The 16,666-nt window shown below is 47.4% G+C and overlaps 1 protein-coding gene across 1 annotated transcript in view; it reads right to left on the bottom strand.

Annotated features, from left to right (window-relative positions):
- Nucleotides 1-16,666, bottom strand: part of LOC138355777 (insulin gene enhancer protein ISL-1-like) — a 330,343-nt gene that overhangs the window by 71,546 nt on the left and 242,131 nt on the right. The gene's annotated exons all lie outside the window — the stretch shown is intronic.

Raw genomic sequence — 16,666 nt, 5'->3', positions numbered from 1 at the left:
ATAGTGTCTCTCCTTCCCCCCGGCGCTGGGGGCCACGTGCCTGCCTGAGGGAGGGGGGGGGGGGGAAGGTAGGAAACACAGTGAGGAGTGAGTGAGTGAGGGGTGGGGGGGGGGGGAGGACGAGGTGTGAGGGAGGGTGTCATAATTCCTACGTGAAGCCATACCCTATAACCCCCCCACAACTTCTCTTCGACCATCCACAACCCCTCATCTACCACCACAACCCCTCCTCTACCACCACAACCCTTCCTCTACCACCACAACCCCTCCTCTACCACCACAACCCTTCCTCTACCCCCCACAACCCCTCCTCTACCAACACAACCCTTCCTCTACCACCACAACCCTTCCTCTACCCCCCACAACCCCTCCTCTACCACCACAACCCTTCCTCTACCACCAAAACCCTTCCTCTACCACCACAACCTCTCCTCTACCACCACAACCCCACCAGAACCCTTCCTCTACCACCACAACCCTTCCTCTACCACCACAACCCCTCCTCTACCGCCACAACCCCTCCTCTACCACCACAACCCTTCCTCTACCACCACAACCCACCCACAACCCTTCCTCTACCACCACAACCCTTCCTCTACCACCACAACCCTTCCTCTACCACCACAACCCACCCACAACCCTTCCTCTACCACCACAACCCTTCCTCTACCACCACAACCCACCCACAACCCTTCCTCTACCACCACAACCCTTCCTCTACCACCACAACCCTTCCTCTACCACCGCAACTCTTCCTCTACCACCACAACCCACCCACAACCCTTCCTCTACCACCATAACCCTTCCTCTACCACCACAACCCCTCCTTTACCACCACAACCCCTCCTCTACCACCACAACCCTTCCTCTACTACCACAACCCTTCCTCTACTACCACAACCCTTCCTCTACCACCACAACCCTTCCTCTACCACCACATCCCCTCTACCACCACAACCCTTCCTCTACCACCACAACCCTTCCTCTACCACCACAACCCTTCCTCTACCACCACAACCCTTCCTCTACCACCACAACCCTTCCTCTACCACAACAACCCTTCCTCTACCCATCACAACCCCTCCTCTACCACCACAACCCCTCCTCTACCACCACAGCCCTTCCTCTACCACCACAACCCTTCCTCTACCACCACAACCCTTCCTCTACCACCACAACCCTTCCTCTACCACCACAACCCTTCCTCTACCACCACAACCCTTCCTCTACCACCACAACCCTTCCTCTACCACCACAACCCTTCCTCTACCACAACAACCCTTCCTCTAACACAACAACCCCTCCTCTACCACCACAACCCCCTCCTCTTCCACCACAACCCCTGTTCTACAACCCACAGTGCAGGATCAAGTATTCAGATTGAGGAAACAAGAGGGAGCGCTCACAGAAAATGATAAAGAGGTATGTGAGGAACTCAACTAAAGATCTCAGGAGGTCTGTACATTAGAGCCAGCATGGAGGCCAAGGTGGTCTCCATGCTGGCCGGAGGAAACACTGGACGGCATTGAAGTCACTGAACAAAATCCTGAAGAAACTAGATATAACAAACTCACGGGGCCAGACCTAATGTCACCATGGCTGCTGACGGAGGCAGCAGGACTACTCTGTCAACCGTTATCTTACATGTTTAACAAAACGCTTAAGACAGGATATCTCCCAGATGGCTGGAAGAAGGCAAACGTAGACCCAATATTAAAAAAAATATATATTATAGAAGCAGAGGGTTATCTTGAGGTTATCTTGAGATGATTTCGGGGCTTTAGTGTCCCCGCGGCCCGGTCTTCGACCAGGCCTCCACCCCCAGGAAGCAGCCCGTGACAGCTGACTAACACCCAGGTACCTATTTTACTGCTAGGTAACAGGGGCATAGGGTGAAAGAAACTCTGCCCATTGTTTCTCGCCGGCGCCTGGGATCGAACCCAGGACCACAGGATCATAAGTCCAGCGTGCTGTCCGCTAGGCCGACCGGCTCCCATAGGGGTGGGGATAGAAAGGAGGCACTACACTACAGACCGGTGTCATTGACAATTATCCCATGTAAAGTGGTGGAGAAAGTAATCAGGTGGAGACTGCTGGAGCCGCTGGAGAAGATCAACAATGTGACAAAAAATCAGCATTGATATAGAAATGGAAAGTCGCGCCTGACAAACATGATCGAGTTTTATGACAAGGTAAAATAAGCCAGGAACAGGTAGGCTGGGTCGACTGTATTTGTCCTGACTGTCAACTGAAATTATGTCCTGTTGCAGGTTCCTATAACCATGACTGTGTTGTGGAGACGAGAATGTCTGTATGGTGGCCACCACTCAACAATCACCGCACTCACCTTCTGTGGTTGAGTGCTCAATAACTCACTGCACTATATCATGTCTAACAGGTCTCTCACACTATCCATGGAGGACAGACGAAAATGTATATATGCTGGTTACCATTGTATAACTGTGTGGCCACGACTGTGGTAGAACATATACTGAACAAAACACACAACCTCTCCTCCACATCCCAAAACCTCTCCTCTACCGCCCACAGAACGACTACTGGCCTGCACTTTCCCCTCGAAAAATACGAATCCAAATCCTTAGTGTGAAGATTCGTTGCCATGTTTAGCATAATAGCCTTCGTACCCAGAGTGCAGTAAACAAGCTGCCTTTTAACAGTAAAAGATTTGGGTTTCCAGAGACTTATCTTCGTGTACGTGTTATCTGCTCTCTACAACGTCTTAAACCACCAGTGAGTGAGACTAGAGAACACTAGATCATTTTCTTCAAGAAGTGCCGGACCAACCAGGCTATGGTGGGTATGTAGGCCTGCGGGCCGCTCCAAGCAACAGCCTGTTGGACCAAGCTCTCACAAGTCAAGCGTGGCCTCGGGCTGGGCTTGGGGAGTAGAACAGCTCCCAAAACACCATCAAGCAGGTATCGTGTAGGACTGCAGCACAAGGGTTCAATGGGGAGAGGGATGGGTGATGGCGGCGTTGACGGGGAGAGAGACAGTGGCCGTCTTCAAGCTCTCTGGCAGCTCTCTTCTCTCGAGCTGGGTGTTGTATATAGTTAGTGGCTTCCTTATGATGACTGAAGCTTTTAGCGTCTATGATGAGACCTTAACTGACCCCTTTGTTGTACCTTGTTCCATCCTGTGTTTCTCTACTTGCTCTCTTGCAGCTTTATTTGTTTAGGTCCCTGCTTGTAATCTTGGCTGTGTCTTGTTGGTTCCCTTCCGTCTTTGTCACAACTCTTCTCACTTATTTGTAGTGTACTCACCTAGTTGTACTTGCGGCGGTTGAGCTCTGGCTCTTTGGTCCCGCCTCTCAACTGTCAGTCAACTGGTGTACAGGTTCCTGAGCCTATTGGGCTCTATCATAACTACACTTGAAGCTGTGTATGGAGTCCATAAATTCCATTTATCTACTACTCTGACACTGAAAAAATTATTTCTAACGTCTCTATGGCTCATTTGGGCACTCAATTTCCACCAATGTGTGTGTGCCCCTTGTGTTAAATAGTCTGTCTTTATCTACCCTATCAATTCCTCTGAAAATCTTGTATGTGGTGATCATGTCCCCTCTAACTCTTCTGCCTCCCAGTGACGTGAGGTTTAATTCCCGTAGTTTGTCCACGTAGCTCATACCTCTCAGTTCGGGTACTGTGTGTGCGTGTGTGTGTGTGAGAGAGATTGTGTATTTGCGTTTCAACATGTGCCTGTACGCACGTACACAAACATGCACCAACACTGCTGATAGAGTGTGTGTGTGTGTGTGTGTGTGTGTGTGTGTGTGTGTGTGTGTGTGTGTGTGTGTGTGTGTGTGTGTGTGTGTGTGTGTGTGTGTGTGTGTGTGTGTTAGTAGTTTATAGTATTTGAAAGCTCTCTATGGATCGATCACCAACGCCCCAACAAGCCATTAGCCTTTTGTTTGTTCACGTGACCTGGGCCATCCAGGGAGGGCGGGGCCAACCACCGCCGCCTCTCAACAAAGGCAAACTACGTGTCAGTAATCACCTACAAGAGGAGTAGGTTTAAATATTACAAATAATTAATTACGTCCAGTCGTTACTAGTATCGACTTTCATCTTTCCTTGCACCTGCTTCACCTTGTAGGATGTTAGTGGCACCTTTGACATGTGCCTGCCTCCTCTTCCCCCCTAGTATGGGAGCCATTACTACAACCATCCCACACTAACAGTGCCACCCACTGTCACTACCACCATGCCATCCCAGGAGTGCCACCACCACACCGTGCCATCCCAGGAGTGCCACCACCACACAACTCTGCCACGGGCGCCACGCCACCTACCCACACAGCGCCGCCATGAACCAGTCATCAGAGCGCCCATAACAGCAGTTGAGGCAGCGGGCAGCGGTGCTAAAAGCCCTCCTGGTGGGCCGGCCGCTACACCACCTCCATTACCGCTACTTGCTCCACGCCGACCCTAATGATTAGCCAAGATTTTAAACTGTTCGTCACGCTGTGCCTTGACGCCCCTCCCCCCATCCCCTGCCATTCCTCCCAGCTTCCTCCCCCTTCCCCCCCCCCTCTCTCTCTCTGTCTCTCTCTCTCTCTCTCTCTCTCTCTCTCTCTCTCTCTCTCTCTCTCTCTCTCTCTCTCTCTCTCTCTCTCTCTCTCTCTCTCGCCCACATTCCCGCCTGTAATAGACCATCAGCCACAAGGAATACGGTGACTTCCTATACCGTACATTTCCGCAGTTCTAAATTTCTTAAATTGTCAGCATGGTAAGGTGGCCGGAGGACTTGTGGCCTAAAGGGTAGAATTGGGACGGAGAGAGAGAGAGAGAGAGAGAGAGAGAGAGAGAGAGAGAGAGAGAGAGAGAGAGAGAGAGAGAGAGAGAGAGAGAGAGAGAGACATACTGACTGGAGGAGAGGAACACTAAGAGAGTGGATGATACAGTAGTAGATGGAGTGGGGAGGGATAGGAGGGAAGGTGAAGTGAAGGGTGGGAAGGGAATAGGGAGTGGGAGGGGTGACGGCTAATGGAAGTAGGCAGTAAACTGTGCTATTGTGTTCTGAGTGACGTATTGTGAACTCTCTCTCTCTCTCTCTCTCTCTCTCTCTCTCTCTCTCTCTCTCTCTCTCTCTCTCTCTCTCTCTCTCTCTCTCTCTCTCTCTCTCACTGTCTCTTTCTCTCTCTCTCTCTCTCACTGTCTCTCTCTCTCTCTCTCTCTCTCTCTCTCTCTCTCTCTCTCTCTCTCTCTCTCTCTCTCTCTCTCTCTCTCTCTCTCTCTCTCTCTCTCTCTCTCTCAGACACACACACACACACGCACATCCTGGGCAGGGCGAGACAGCTAGGCGCGTCTCCTTGCACCCGTTGCCTCTGTTCACCTAGCAGTAATTAGGAACTTGGTTGTTAGTCGACTGTTGTGGGTCGCTTTCTGAGGAATGGTCAAATACCGTTCATATTCGAGAACACTTCGAATTTCCCACAAAACATGGAACCTAGACAGAAGTACTAAAGTACAGACGCATACACTCACAGGGACCTGACGGCTGAGTGGACAGCGCTTGGGATTTGTAGTCCTAGGGTCCGGGGATCGATCCCCGGCGGAGGCGGAAACAAATGAGCAGTTTCTTTCACCTTAATGTGACTATTCACCTAGCAGTATATAGGTACCTGTGAGTTAGACAGCTGCTACGGGCTGCTTCCTGGGTGTATGTGTACTCACCTATTTATGTCTGCAGGATCGAGCATTGACTCTTGGATCCCGCATTTCGAGCCATCGGTTGTTTACAGCAATGACTCCGGTCCCATTTCCCTATCATACCTAGTTTTAAAATTATGAATAGAGTTTGCTTCCACAACCTGCTCCTTAAGTGCATTCCATTTTTCCACTACTCTGACGCTAAAAGAAAACTTCCTAACATCTCTGTTCTGTAGAAGAAGGTGGACGATGTACCGGATGTGCATGCAATATATTTGAACAATCTTCTCTCGTACATACAGCAATGAAGCGCGTCAATGACTGGGCAAGTACAACTCAAACTGAACTTGCAGTCATATACCTTGCCACTGAATTTTTAAAAGACAAAGGCAGTGGATTTATATACTGTGACTCGCAGAGTGCACTCCTGGCATTGAACGCACATAGTAGTGACACCCATAAAATAGTCAGTAATATTCGAATGAATGTTTTAGCTGCTAAAAAAACAGATTTGAAATTAAATTCCTATGGATACCATCACATGTTGGCATCTCAAGGCATGACACTGTTGATATGCTTGCAAAGACAGCCTGTAGAAAACCAGTGGTAGAAATTGATATGCGTACTTTATTAGCAGTGACAAAGAGAATACTTAAACAAATATCTAATGAAAATCTCACCGACATAACAAATTCACAAAGACCTGAAAGTTGTAGCATTAAATATTATGATAGATATCGTGAGGAGACATTCACATATGGGACTAATAGAACAAGAACCCGGCAATGTGATGTTATAGTGGCCAGAATACGCCTGGGATATAGACGTATCTGGCAGCTTTCTCAAAACCCAAATGTCGAGTACACAATGTGTCAACTTAGTGAAAGAGAAAACATGCACTCTCTTGAACATTATATTGTTGAATGTCCCATATTGACTGACTTTCGCCCTCCTGGGCTAAGGTATGCTGAACTGTGTAATTACTATATGAGTACTGGAACACTTGATGATATATTGGACTTGTATCCAAGATTAACCATGTAATGTATCAATTATATAATGTATGTATGTGATGTAACTATATAACCTGAGCTTGTAAAAGCACCTTAATCACCTTCAGTGATTAAGTGCTTAATAAAACGCTAGTTTCTCTATCAACTATCTCACTCTGTCAGAGTAGGAGAGCCATAAATGTATGTGCATGTATGTGTATATATGTATGTATGTATGTATATATATATATATATATATATATATATATATATATATATATATATATATATATATATATATATATATATATATATATATATATATATATATATGTGTGTGTGTGTGTGTATATGTATGTGAATAAGGAATATGTGGAAGCTGATCAGAATTACATTTGACCTTTGTAAAAATGCACATTAATGATACTATGTACAGAACACATCGACCACTTTATGTAGGGCAGACATAACTCTGCGTATCTATGTATTTATGTATGTAGGTTAGATTACCATTTTAAAAGCACTACAATCACCTTCTGTGGTTGATTGTTCAATAAATCACTGAACTTTATCTTTAACACATCTCTCACCCTGTCCATGGAGGACAGAAGAAAATGTATATATGCTGGTTAGCATTGTAAATGTCTGGCCACGTCTGTGGTAGAAAATAATAATAATAATAGTAAAACAAAATATCCCTTGCGAACATTTCGTCTATTTCCACTCTGTCAATTCCCGCAGATTATTATATACGTTCCTGTCATATGCCCCCTCTCCCTTCTTTTTTCTAATGTTGTAAGGTTCAGTTCCTTCAGGCGCTCTTCATATCCCATCCCTCGTAACTCTGGGACGAGCCTCGTCGCAAACTTCTGAACCTTTTCCAGTTTCCTTATGTGTGTCTTCAGGTGGGGACTCCATGATGGCGTGGCATACTCTAAGACTGGTCTCACGTAGGCAGTGTAAAGCGCCCTAAATGCTTTCAGTAACCATTTCTCTGACCATCTCTGCAACCTGTCCAGGTCCTCTTGGAGGATCCTACAATCCTCATCTGTCACAACTCTTCTCATTAATTTTGCGTCATCCGCGAACATTGACATGTAGGATTCCACTCCTGTAAACATGTCATTTACGTAAATTAGAAATAGGATTGGTCCCAGCACCGATCCTTGAGGTACTCCACTCGTTACTGTTCGCCAGTCCGACTTCTTGCCCCTAACCAATACCATCTGGCTCCTTCCTGTTAGGTAGTTCCTTATCCATTCTAGGGCCTTTCTGTTTATTCCTACCTGTCTCTCAAGTTTGAGTAGCAGTCTCATGTGCGGTACTGTATCAAAGGCCTTTTGGCAGCCTAGAAATATGCAGTCTGTCCTGCCTTATCCTAGTTATTTTATCATAGAATTCCAAAAGGTTTGTCAGGCATAATTTCCCTGTCCAGAACCCATGTTGGTGTTTGTTTACAAACCTAATGCTCTCCAGGTGTGCAATAAGTCTTAGCCTAATTATTCTTCAAGTATTTTGCAGGGGAAGCTTGTCAGTGATACAAGTCTATAGTTAAGTGCCTCCTCCCTATTACCTTTCTTGAAAATTTGCCTTCTTCCAGCAACTGGGCAATTCTGCCGACATAAGCGACTCATTAAAAATCATTGCCAGAGGCACGCTGAGGGCCTGCGCTGCCTCTTTTAGTATCCACGGTGATACTTTGTCTGGTCCACCCGCTTTAGTTGCATCCAGTGTTGTCAACTGTTTCATTACCTCCTCTGCTGTCACCTCTATATCTGATAGTCTTCTGTCTAGGGAAATCTCTTCTAACAATGGGAGCTGCTCAGGCTCGGTTGTGAACACTCCACGTAAACTGGCATTCAGTGCCTCGCAAATTTCCTTGTCACTTTCTGTATATGCCCCTTCTGTTTTCCGTAGTCTTGTCACTTGGTCGTTTACCGACATCTTCCTTCTTATATGGCTATGTAGTAATTTAGGTTGCTTTTTCGCTTTAATTGCAATATCATTCTCATAATTTCTTTCAAATACTCTTCTTACGTTAATGTAATCGTTCCTAGCTCTGTTACATTTAATCCTGTTGTCCTCTGTCCTTTGTCTTCTGTACTTCATCCACTCTCTCCTGCTTCTCATTTTTGCTTCCTGACACTGTCTATTAAACTATGGGTTATTATATTCCCTCCTGCTTTTTTCTTTTACTGTTGGAATAAATATGTCTTCAGCTTCCTTGCATTTCCATATGACTAGGGTCATCATATGTTGCACTGTTTTTCCTCTAATTGCTTCCCTCCCACTGCACTTCTCCCAGGTAGTCCCTTATCCTTCTGTAGTCCCCTTTCCTATAATCAACTTTCCTTTCCCAGACCTCTTGTCCTTTGGTCACAATTTAAATTCCATCATGCAGTCAAAGACTAGGACACAATGGTCACTGGCTCCTAGAGGTATTTCATGTTCCAAATTCTCGATGTCTACTACATTCTGGGTGTAGGGATTCCTTATTTCCCAAATTTAAATTTTTAAATTTTGCCCCGAGGGGCGAGTTTATTGGGCAGCGCCACTCATCTTGTGAGTGAACATACCGCCATAGCAGAATGTACAACACTCCCCAATAGGAAGAAAACCCGCTGGGTTGTTCACCCAACTTATCTCTCCATGATTTAGGTCCCCCATGACCAGCAGTTTTGCTCTCATTCTATGAGCTATTGTTGCTGCCCTCTGCAGTTCATCTATACATATGTGTGTGTGTGTGTGTGTGTGTGTGTGTGTGTGTGTGTGTGTGTGTGTGTGTGTGTGTGTGTGTGTGTGCGTGTGTGTGTGTGTGTGTGTGCATGTGCGTGTGTGCGTGTAGTTACCTAAGTGTAGTTACCGGTTGAGAGCTAAGTTCGTGGTGTCCTGTCTTCCCATTACTCTTTGTCGTATAACACTTTGAAACTACTGACGGTTTTGCCTGTGTGAGACAGCCTTGATGTTATAGCAGTGGCAGAGACGAAACTACAAATAAACGAAACAAAAGTAAGGGAGAAATCTGATAAATCGGGCTGATTTATATATCAAGTCTACGTGCACGGCGACTAACAGCCTGGTCAGGAACTCGACCCCTGGGACATTAATCAGTCTAGCTCTTTAGTACTGTCTCCTTCAAATCACAGTTGATTTTGTTCGAAAACAAATTCGGAAAGGGATTTAATTCTTATGTTATTTGCTCTTTTACCCAGCCCGTCCTCATACCAACAGCCAGAGGCTGGTTAATCAACCTGCCGAAACCCGTTTTTACGAATGATAAACAATCTATACAAGACTTCCAAATGATTGGATTCGAACCTTTCTCAAGTAGTACTATGCTCTCTTCATGGGTTCAAATCGCACCTCTCTGACTGCTTCACCCACATATTATATATACAAATTATTTCCAACACGACCAGATTACTAACCAACCTATACCAGTCCTAACCATACACAAAACTATATAATATACATTATTATTAACATTTATCTGAGAACACAGTTTTGGGTTACACATCTTGGAGGATCATAGACTGCTGGGTAGTTAGGGAAGCTTGACTCCATCCATATCACTGAACATAATGAGGTTGCAATAAGTACAAATATGACTTACTCCGCAGCTAATTAGTCAATATTTAATTTAGTGAAGGTGAAGCCATCCCTGAAGATGAGCCGCGAGCCGAGCAAAGACCACACCACGTGTGGAAGACTGGCACCAGTTGTGGGGGGCTTGGGCTCGCCTCCAGCTTCTCAGCGAGCTCAATGCTCATCATTATTCACTCATCTCGCTCGAGAATTCACTCAACTCGCTGCAGTACCTATCCAGCTTCCTCCAGCACTCATTCAGCTTGCTCCAGCACTCATCCAGCTTGCTCCAGCACTCATCCAGCTTGCTCCAGCACTCATCCAGCTTGCTCCAGCACTCATTCAGCTTGCTCCAGCACTCATCCAGCTTGCTCCAGCACTCATTCAGCTTGTTCCAGAACTCACTCAGCGCACTCCAGTACTCAGCTCGCTCATGCACCCACTCAGCTCGCTCCAGAACTCAGCTCACTCCAGAACTCAGCTCACTCCAGAACTCACTCAGCTCGCTCCAGAACTCAGCTCACTCAAGCACCCACTCAGCTCACTCCAGCACCCCACTCAGCTCGCTCCATTACTCAGCTCGCTCCAGAACTCACTCAGCTCGCTCCAGAACTCAGTTCGCTCCAGCACCCACTCAGTTCACTCCAGCACCCACTCAGCTCACTCCAGAACTCAGCTCACTCCAGCACCCACTCAGCTCGCTCCAGCACCCACTCAGCTCACTCCAACACCCACTCAGCTCACTCCAGAACTCAGCTCACTCCTGCACCCACTCAGCTCACTCCAGCACCCACTCAGCTCACTCCAGCTCCCACTCAGCTTACTCCAGCACCCACTCAGTTCACTCCAGCACCCACTCAGCTCACTCCAGCACCCACTCAGCTCACTCCAGCACCCACTCAGCTCACTCCAGAACTCAGCTCACTCCAGCACCCACTCAGCTCACTCCAGCACCCACTCAGCTCACTCCTGCACCCACTCAGCTCACTTCAGCACCCACTCAGCTCACTCCAGCCCCCACTCAGCTCACTCCAGCACCCACTCAGCTCACTCCAGCACCCACTCAGCTCACTCCAGCACCCACTCAGCTCACTCCAGCACCCACTAAGCTCACTCCAGCACCCACTAAGCTCACTCCAGCACCCACTCAGCTCGCTCCAGTACTCACGTCTTATTTAAGAACTCATGGTCAAACTTTCTTAAACTTTCTGAACTGCAATAATGTCCAGAGAGGAAATTACCATTAGAGAGAGGAGAGTATGAGGGAGGAGAGTATGAGGGAGGAGAGTATGAGGGAGAGGGCAGGAGGCGGAGATGATGAGAGAGTATGAGTATAAGTAAGTCATGAGACGCACATGAGGGGGGAAAAGGTATGAAACAGATGAAGGGAGATGATATAAGGTAGATATGAGAAGACAGGGTATGAGGCGTAGAAGATGAAATGGGTTATGAGGTAGAAATAAGACAATATGAGGGGGGACATGAGGCATAAAAGGCAAGATGAATCTACTTTTGAAGACTAATATTCTATTAATTTCAATAGTGTCCCCCGCCTCGTATAGCACCAACTGGGTAGTGTAGAGCGGCGTCCCTAACACACAGCTGAGGCCAGATTCACAAAGCGGTTACGCAAGCACTTACGAACCTGTACATATTTCCTCACTCTAATAGTTAATAAGCTCCGAAGCATCAGGAGGCTGTTTCTAACAATAACAACAGTTGATTGGGAAGTTTTCATGCTTGTAAACTGTTTAGTAAATGAAACCAAAGCCGTCAAATATTAAGGAATGATGTACACGTTCGTAAGTGCTTGCGTAACTGCTTCGTGAATCTGGCCCCTGGTCCTTGCCCGTCTCTGTGATCACCTGCACCCCCCCGCCCCTCACCCTCTGGTGTCTGTTGCCAGGCTGCTCTTCACGGCGCCTTATACTCTCATCTTATATTTGAAACTCATTTACTGTTTATCAACTCTGTTTACTAGGCTGGGTTGGCAATCTGTCCGCACAATTAATATTCCGTCTTTTTTTTAACGCAGACGACAATCACCGTCAATATTGCGGTGCTGTAATGAGCATCTGTCTTGTGTGTTAGACGGTGGCCAAGGTTCGCAGAACTAGACACAATCACTCCCATAAGTGGTATTTGTCACATCGTCAGAACTAGTTATCGAGTCGCTTAATACAATCTTTCGTGATAGAGAGGTGTATATATATATATATATATATATATATATATATATATATATATATATATATATATATATATATATATATATATATATATATATATATTAATATTAGCTTATATTATGATTGCATTTTTAGATGTAGGATGGGTTAGGGTTGGTGTTTTGGGTCATTTGGAAGTTATGTATACATGCAGTACCTGTAGGAAGTATTTAGAGGTGAGGGAGGGAGTAGGTGAGGGAGGGAGTAGGTGAGGGGGAAACAGTAAATAAGGATGGGGCGCAAGAGGTGAGAGAAGGAGGGAAATAAATGAGAGAGAGGGGACGTACCTCCTCTTTTACTTTCCTCTTGCTTCTTCCCGCTTCCTCATCATCTTCATTCACCTCTCATGTCACCTTCCATGACATAATATTCGCACGTTGTCTTCCATTTCCTCGTGTTTCCCCTTAATCTGCCCTCTTCTGTATCCTTCATCCCCCCCCCCTCCTCCACCCTCCTCTTTTCTCCCTCTCCCCTCACATCTCTCACACACTCCCTGGAGCAATGCCAGTTCCGTTTGGTGATGGAGGAACCCTTTGCTCGACCAAGTCGGTGGGTCGGGCCGACGCCCGCGAAGGGGAAGGGGGCAAGAGACCTTTGTTTCGCTGCGTTCCCGGTGGCCAAATATTGCCTCGAATATATCCTCCCCTTCCCTCGCCTACATGACCTTAGCTTCACCCATCGAATATAACCTCTCCCTTCTCCCTGTCGTATATTGCCACCCCATCCTCCCCGTCGAATGTCACTTCCACCTCTATAGTTGAATATACCTCCTCTTCTGTAGCATCTTGCACCTCCTGTCATATATGATCTACCCACTGATTATAACTTTCGCCTTATTAGTATAATAACTTGTTAGTATATCTTCTTTGTCTTCAATGACGAAGTAATCGGGCTGCACACAGGCGCTGGAAGCCCCCACCAACACTAAGGAAGCATGTACTCAAAGAATGCTTCCAGGCGGTCTACAACCCGGAGCCTCACCCGCCATTTGATCTAAAAGTCACAAGGAGAACAAACACAGGCTGGAACAAGAGGTAACACCCAAGGGGGTAATGGAACACAGGAGCCACAACCTTCAACACACACATACTAAAACAACCAGCTGGGGCATTACTCAAACTCCTTGTTTTATTATTCAACTCGCAACAGGGAAAAGGGAGATCAGGCAATTATGCAAATTTGGGGAATCTGAGGGAGATACCAACGTTCAGAGTCAATGGTAAAAACACCAAAATCATCAGATGGTTCAATGAGTCTGCTTTTTTCAGATTCGTGGTTTTTCCTCAACAAAAGTTGAGAAAAATAACTGGTATAAGACAGAGGGAGAGGAGGACACAGCGGGGACATGGCTCCTGTAGATGGGGGTAAACTGAATATGAGACGCCACTCACAGCAGCAGTGTGAGACGCCACTCACAGCAACAGTGTGAGACGCCACTCACAGCAGCAGTGTGAGACGCCACTCACAGCAACAGTGTGAGACGCCACTCACAGCAACAGTGTGAGACGCCACTCACAGCAACAGTGTGAGACGCCACTCACAGCAACAGTGTGAGACGCCACTCACAGCAACAGTGTGAGACGCCACTCACAGCAACAGTGTGAGACGCCACTCACAGCAACAGTGTGAGACGCCACTCACAGCAACAGTGTGAGACGTCACTCACAGCAACAGTGTGAGACGCCACTCACAGCAACAGTGTGAGACGCCACTCACAGCAACAGTGTGAGACGCCACTCACAGCAACAGTGTGAGACGTCACTCACAGCAACAGTGTGAGACGCCACTCACAGCAACAGTGTGAGACGCCACTCACAGCAACAGTGTGAGACGCCACTCACAGCAACAGTGTGAGACGCCACTCACAGCAACAGTGTGGAGATGGCATGCCGCTGAGGGGAAGGGAATTTTCAGGTGAAAGCGCCAAGTCTTTAGGGGGTCAGGATAAGGATTTGGAATGTGACGGAGGGGAAGGAATGGTGCCCAACCACTTGGACGGTCGGGGAATTGAACGCCGTCTTGCATGAAGCGAGACCGTCGCTCTACCGTCCAGCCTAAGTGGCTGGACTTAGGCATACGGCTGAGGCGACAAGCGTGTCTTATGCATAAGAAAGCGACCAAGTGTCCAGGCTAAACAAACAGACTAGAATGTGTATGATGTAATCAATTAAACATAAAACATCTCAAGAGGTTGTCACTACGGAAGCGGAAGTGTCACAAAGTACAAGGACAAACGGCCAACCAGCCAAAAGAATGATAAACATTGACACGTGGCGGCGAAGAAGTGAAGAAGCAGTTAGACGAACTGATTAGAGACAAGAGCACAACACCTTCCACAGTTCCGTGCTAGGATGGTAAAAGCGGCCACCACAGAGGAAGGAGGACCAGTAGGTGAGTACAGCTAGGTGAGTATGCGCATCACCAGGGGGCCTGGGACCTCTCAAAGACTTGAGGCCTGGAATAAGAGGTCTTGGAACTGAGTGAGTGAAGATCCATAACCTTTTTTTCTATTCCCCCTTCCCTCCCTTCTCTCCCTCCCCGTCCCTTCCCTCCCTGTCCCCTCCCTCCCATCTTTGTTGTGCCTTACATCACGAGACCCAAAAGTAAACTAAAACGAACGAACGGAGTCGGGAACAACAACGAGGTTGTTTTAATTTTCATTCTCACTCAGTGTGCCTACTCCCCCCTCCCTCCCCCCTTCCCCCCCTCCCCCCCCCCCCCTCTCTCTCTCTCTCTCTCTCTCTCTCTCTCTCTCTCTCTCTCTCTCTCTCTCTCTCTCTCTCTCTCTCTCTCTCTCTCTCTCTCCCCCCCCACACACCCACACACGACACAGAGGTGACGCTGCAACCATCGGTTTTTCTTACGGAAAAGAAAAAATATCGAAGAGTTCTTATTGGATGCAATTTTAAGTCTGTGTCCCGTGATGCCAGAGGTGTGATTGTTGGTCTGGCACTCCCCCCCCCCCTGATGCCAGAGGTGTGATTGTTGGCCTGGCACTCCCCCCCCTGATGCCAGAGGTGTGATTGTTGGTCTGGCACTCCCCCCCCCTGATGCCAGAGGTGTGATTGTTGGTCTGGCACTCCCCCCCCCTGATGCCAGAGGTGTGATTGTTGGTCTGGCACTCCCCCCCCCTGATGCCAGAGGTGTGATTGTTGGTCTGGCACTTCCCCCCCTGATGCAAGAGAAGTGATTGTTAATATGTGTCCCCAGGTGTGAGAGCAGTGATTGTCAATATGTGTTCCCAGGTGTGAGAGCAGTGATTGTCAATATGTGTCCCCAGGTGTGAGAGCAGTGATTGGTAATATGTATCCCCAGGTGTGAGAGCAGTGATTGTTAATATGTGTCCCCAGGTGTGAGAGCAGTGATTGTCAATATGTGTCCCCAGGTGTGAGAGCAGTGATTGTCAATATGTGTTCCCAGGTGTGAGAGCAGTGATTGTCAATATGTGTCCCCAGGTGTGAGAGCAGTGATTGTCAATATGTGTCCCCAGGTGTGAGAGCAGTGATTGGTAATATGTATCCCCAGGTGTGAGAGCAGTGATTGCTAATATGTGTACTCACCTATTTGTGCTTGCGGGGATTGAGCTTTGGCTCTTTGGTCCCGCCTCTCAACTGTCAATCAACTGGTGTACAGATTCCTGAGCCTACTGGGCTCTATCATATCTACATTTAAAACTGTGTATGGAGTCAGCCTCCAACACATTACTGCCTAATGCATTCCATCCGTTAACTACTCTGACACTGAAAAAGTTCTTTCTAACGTCTCTGTGGCTCATGTGGGTACTCAGTTTCCACCTGTGTCCCCTTGTTCGCGTCCCACCAGTGTTGAATAGTTTATCCTTGTTTACCCGGTCGATTCCTCTGAGGATTTTGTAGGTTGTGATCATGTCTCCTCTTACTCTTCTGTCTTCCAGTGTCGTAAGGTGCATTTCCAGCAGCCTTTCCTCGTAACTCATGCCTCTTAGTTCTGGGACTAGTCTAGTGGCATACCTTTGGACTTTTTCCAACTTCGTCTTGTGCTTGACAAGGTACGGGCTCCATGCTGGGGCCGCATACTCCAGGATTGGTCTTACATATGTTGTGTACAAGATTCTGAATGATTCCTTACACAGGTTCCTGAACGCTGTTCTGATGTTAGCCAGCCTCGCATATGCCGCAGACGTTATTCTTTTTATGTGGGCTTCAGGAAA

Source organism: Procambarus clarkii, chromosome 6, assembly GCF_040958095.1.
Source record: "Procambarus clarkii isolate CNS0578487 chromosome 6, FALCON_Pclarkii_2.0, whole genome shotgun sequence".
Lineage (NCBI taxonomy): Eukaryota > Metazoa > Arthropoda > Malacostraca > Decapoda > Cambaridae > Procambarus > Procambarus clarkii.
The sequence above is the reverse complement of the archived record's forward strand: the minus strand, read 5'-3'. Positions and strand labels throughout refer to the sequence as shown.